A 5,835-nucleotide genomic window follows, 5' to 3' on the forward strand; every position below is an offset into this window, starting at 1 on the left:
AGAAAGCCGCGGTGCAGCAGCCAATAGAGACTGTTATCGTTGCAAAGGCAAACACGCAGAGTTTGACTATAATTTTCAAACACGGAAAGTGTTATGCATGTGGGATAATAGGCCACATTGCGAGGGCGTGCCGCAATATAAAAAAGCCACGGGCTGCAGAAAAGAGGACGGACAGAAAACCGAATACCTCCAGACGCTCTAGCTACCGCTCTAATCAAGTGATAGAAAGTGAAAGTGAGTGCGCAGACGCAGAGCAAGCATTCTCAATGTACAGTGTACAGGGGGCGAATATGAAGAAGGTGGAGCCTTTCATTGTTGAAATGGGAATAAATGGATTGAAGGTACCGTTTGAACTAGACACGGGATGTAGTGTCACTCTGATCAACAGGTCCCAATTCTATAGGAAGTGGAAAACCGTTGAAGTGCCTAAACTGAGAGACACCCCCATTAACTTTTACTTGGTACTCATCCCGGATCCGGGAGCACCCTCATCAGTAAAAAAGCTGACTAGCATAGCCTAGCATAGCGCCACAAGTAAATACTAGCATCTAAATATCATGAAATCACAAGTCCAAGACACCAGATGAAAGATACACATCTTGTGAATCCAGCCATCATTTCTGATTTTTAAAATGTTTTACAGGGAAGACACAATATGTATTTCTATTAGCTAACCACGATAGCAAAAGACTCAACTTTTTTTTCGCCACCATTTTTTTACTGCATAGGTAGCTATCACAAATTCGACCAAATAAAGATATAAATAGTCACTAACCAAGAAACAACTTCATCAGATGACAGTCTGATAACATATTTATTGTATAGCATATGTTTTGTTCGAAAAATGTGCATATTTCAGGTATAAATCATAGTTTTACATTGCAGCCACCATCACAAAATCTCACCAAAGCAGCTAGAATAACTACAGAGACCAACGTGAATTACCTAAATACTCATCATAAAACATTTATGAAAAATACACAGTACAGCAAATGAAAGACAAAGATCTTGTGAATCCAGCCAATATTTCAGATTTTTTAAGTGTTTTACAGCGAAAACACAATATAGCATTATATTAGCTTACTACAATAGCCAACCACACAACAGCATTGATTCAAGCCAACAGTAGCGATAACAAATAAACCAGCAAAAGATATAAAATTATTCACTAACCTTCTCAAACTTCTTCAGATGACAGTCCTATAACATCAAATTACACAATACATATATGGTTTGTTCGAAAATGTGCATATTTAGCGGCACAAATCGTGGTTATACAATATGAATAGTAGCCAAAATGCAACCAAAATGTCGGGAGAAATCTTGGGAGAGGCACCTAATCTAATCAATAACTAATCATAAACTTGACTAGAAAATACAGGTTGGACAGCAAATGAAAGATACATTAGTTCTTAATGCAACCGCTGTGTTAGATTTTTTAAATTAACGTTACTACGACATACAGCGTGCGTTAAAGCGAGACCGCACCGAAATTAATGGCGGAATAATAGTTTAACATTTTTCAACAGAACAACGAATTAACATCATAAATAGTTCTTACTATTTGATGAGCTTCCATCAGAATCTTGTGCAAGTTGTCCTTTGTCCAGAATAATCGTTGCTCGGTTGTAGATTGTCGTATTCAACTTTGGAATTAGCAGCAAACGTTAGCCATGTGGCGAAGACGTGTCCAACTCACCATAACGCAGCACAAATAAAATACGAAAATCGCAATATGCTGATATAAACTGATATAACTCGGTTTAAAATAACTACATTATGATGTTTTTAACACCTATATCGAATAAAATCAGAGCCGGATATATCTAACGCCTATAACGAGAGCTTTTCAGAGTGCAATCCTGAGGTCTGTCTTGCGTCATGGCGAACGTTGAAAAGACTGCACACCCGGTTCCAAGAGCTTTTGTACGGCCTCAGATCTACCTAGACACCCCATTCCAATTCTCACTGCTTACTGACATCTAGGGGAAGGCGTATGCAGTGCATGTCGACCCATAGATTACATGCAAATTAATAAACTGACCCTGGAACAGAGTGCCCGATTTCAGATTTCTCACTTCCTGACAGGAAGTTTGCTGCAAAATGAGTTCTGTTTCACTCACAGATATAATTCAAACGGTTTTAGAAACTAGAGAGTGTTTTCTATCCAATAGTAATAATAATATGCATATTGTACGAGCAAGAATTGAGTACGAGGCAGTTTAATTTGGGAACGTTTTTTTACAAAGTCGAAATGGCGCCCCCCTTTTGAGAAAAGGTTAAACTCAAAACGTACACAGGGGAGAAGATCACTGTGATTGGAGTTGCTGATGTTCAAGTGGAATATCATGGACAAAAGAAAAATCTGCCTCTCTTAGTAGTGGAAGGTACTGGCCCCAGCTTACTAGGAAGAGGGTGGTTGGAGGAAATAAAATTGAACTGGGATGAAATCAAACATGTCACCACAGAGACATTGACACTACAGCAGGTGCTTTCAAAGCATGAGTGTGTTTTCAAAGAAGAGCTCGGGACATTAAAAGGGGTCCAAGCTACCATTCATGTTGCTGCTGATGCTACTCCCAGATTCTATAGGCCAAGATCAGTTCCATATGCCATGAAGCCTAAAGTGTCAATTTCCACATCCAGACTCTTAGCAGAGGATATAATTGTACCTGTCAAGTTTTCTGAGTGGGCAGCACCAGTTGTTCCCATACTAAAACCAGATGGTTCAATCAGATTATGCGGTGACTATAAGCTGACTGTAAATAGAGTTTCTTCTCTGGAGCAGTACCCCATACCCAAAGTGGAGGATTTGCTTTCAACGTTAACCGGAGGGCAACAGTTTACAAAACTGGACATGAGTCACGCATATCAGCAAGTGCTAATGGATAAAGCTTCACAGAAGTACCTGACCATAAACACCCACAGAGGGATGTTTACCTATAAACGCTTACCTTTCGGGGTGTCTTCTGCACCAGCTATCTTCCAAAGAACTATGGAGGGAATTCTGCAGGGGATACCCAAGGTAGCAGTTTACCTCGACGACATTCTTGTCACGGGAGTCATGAAGGAGGAACATCTCAGAAACTTAGGTGAAGTTTTGAGGAGGATGGAGGATGCCGGTCTCCGGCTGAAGAGGAGCAAGTGTACACTGTTAGCTGATGAAGTGCAGTACCTGGGTCACAAGGTGGATGCCAAGGGGTTACACACTGTCAAAGCTAAAGTGAGGGCTGTTGTGGAAGCTCCAGCTCCGACAAACGTTACAGAGCTGAAAGCCTATCTAGGCTTACTGAATTATTATAATCGCTTCCTCCCGAACCTCTCTACCCTCTTAGCTTCTCTACATCAACTGCTAAGGAAGGATGTGGCCTGGAAATGGTCAGAAAGACAGGAAGAAGCTTTTGCAAAGTCAAAGGTGTTACTGCAATCAGCTGAAGTGCTAGTGCACTACTCAGCAGACAGAGATCTCATCTTATCGTGTGATGCCTCATCGTATGGTGTGGGGGCGGTGCTATCCCACCGGATGGAGAATGGTGCAGAGAATCGGGTTCATGTCAAGAACGTTGTCGCCAGCGGAGAAAAAGTACTCTCAGCTGGACAAGGAAGGACTGGCTGTCATATTCGGAATACAGAGATTCCACAAGTACTTGTATGGGAGAACATTCGCTATTGTGACCGATCATAAGCCTCTGATCTCTCTGTTCCATGAACAAAAGCCAGTACCACAAATGGTCTCTCCAAGAGTTCAACGTTGGAATGTGTGGCTCAGGGCCTACGAGTACAGAATAATTTACAAACCAGGTAGATACCATGGGAATGCTGATGCTCTGAGTAGGCTGCCCGTTCCAGAAATCATCATTCAGGAAGAAGAAAATGACCAGGTTTTGATGATCGATGTGTTGGATGATGCACCGGTGAACACAGCACAAATTAGGCAATGGACTTCAAAGGATGTGACGTTATCACAAGTACATGAATTTATCCTGAGAGGATGGCCTACAGTGACAGAGCCTCAGATCATGCCTTACTACACTCGCCGCTTGGCATTGAGTGTTCGAGATGGATGTGTTCTGTGGGGTTCAAGAGTAGTTATCCCACCACAAGGGCGGGGGTTGCTACTGAAGTTGTTGCATCAGTCGCATCCAGGTATGTCGAGAATGAAAGGCCTAGCGAGGTCATATGTCTGGTGGCCAAAGATGGACCATGATGTGGAAAATGAGGTTAGCCGGTGTGAAGATTGTCAGAGTAACAGAAAGTCACCCCCCACTGCGCCATTACATCCATGGGAATGGCCAGAAAAACCATGGACACGACTGCATGTGGACTACGCTGGACCTTTCCTAGGGAAAATGTTCCTTGTGCTGATTGATTCTCATTCAAAGTGGATGGATGTTTACCCCATGAACACGTCAACATCGTACGCTACGATTGAGAAGTTGAGACAAAGCTTCAGTGTTATGGGATTGCCTCAAATGTTGGTTAGTGACAATGCTACTTGTTTTACAAGCACTGAATTCACAAGTTTCATGAAACAAAATGGAATTCAGCATGTAACGTCGGCCCCTTTTCACCCATCTTCAAACGGATTAGCAGAGCGTGCGGTTCAGACCTTGAAGGAGGGGATGAGGAAGATGCAAGGGCCCAGCATTGAAACAAAGGTGTCAAGATTCTTGTTTAGCTACAGGATTACTCCTCAAGCTACGACTGGGTTGTCACCTGCAGAAATGTTGATGTCAAGGAGGTTAAGGTCAACCTTGGATCTCATCAGACCAGACCTGAAAATGAAAATACAACAAAAGCAATGGAATCAAAAATGGAATCATGACACCCGAGCCAAACTCAGAAGTTTCTCACCTGGAGATGATGTCTATGCAAGAAACTATGGGTTTGGTCCTAAATGGATTCCAGCTACCATTTAAGGATTGCTCAGGACCAGTATCTTATACTGTGATCATCGGAAGTGGACAAAGACTAAGGAGACACGTGGATCAGATCCGAGCTCGAATTCCAGTTCCATCCGGAGATCTGGATCAATTCTTAAACGAGCAGGACAGGACATTGGAACGTTCCCCAGAGTTGCAGTTGGACAAACCACCTGAGACCAACAATGCTCAACTTCCTGAGACCACCAGTCCGGGACGACCTCCTCCTGTGAAGTCTCCACAAAAGGACTTTGTTTCACCATCAAGGGGTGAAGATCTGGTGGCACCAGCTACACCACCTCTGAGACGCTCTATTAGAGAGAGACGTCCGCAAGAAATTTTCAGATCTTAAAGGAGATCATTTTTGAAAAAATGTAAATAAGAATATAGCATAGCTCAGAAAGGAATTAAATTGGGTTATTAGCTTTAAAGGGGGGGAATGTAGTAACCTGGTATGTTTATGTTTACCAATAGATGGCAGTATTGACTCAAGACGGGGGTTTGCTTCCCGCTATCCGTAGCTATTTTCTAAGTCTGCCTATATAACTATGATTAAGAAAGCTTCAGGTAGTTTAAGCCAGGTGCATAAGATAATGTAAATCTAAGTTACAATTAAATACTAAACCGTACGTAAGTCTCATGAGTCGTAATTCTAAGAAGCCTTTAAGGATACTACAGATAGTAATTGTCTACACCAGCAGTCGGCAACCTTTTCCAGTTGGAGTGCCAATTTATCTGACCATTTCTACCAATCTGTGTGCCAGTTATGATTTTCATATGCACATTTTACTGGAACAGTTTCATTTAATTTATAATAGTATCTTAACTTTTATTGCCATTGCCAACTATGTAAAGATAGCCTCCATAAAGCCAACAAATAAAAACATTGCATTCTGCAGGTAGAAAATATCCT

At 42.0% G+C, this 5,835-nt stretch overlaps 1 pseudogene; it reads left to right on the forward strand.

The window, feature by feature from the left end:
* The first annotated feature begins 290 nt into the window (after nt 1-290).
* LOC120032698 lies at nt 291-5,316 on the forward strand (annotated as a pseudogene).
* The last annotated feature ends 519 nt before the right edge of the window (nt 5,317-5,835 follow it).

Source organism: Salvelinus namaycush, chromosome 39 (assembly GCF_016432855.1).
Source record: "Salvelinus namaycush isolate Seneca chromosome 39, SaNama_1.0, whole genome shotgun sequence".
NCBI classification, from domain to species: Eukaryota; Metazoa; Chordata; class Actinopteri; order Salmoniformes; family Salmonidae; genus Salvelinus; species Salvelinus namaycush.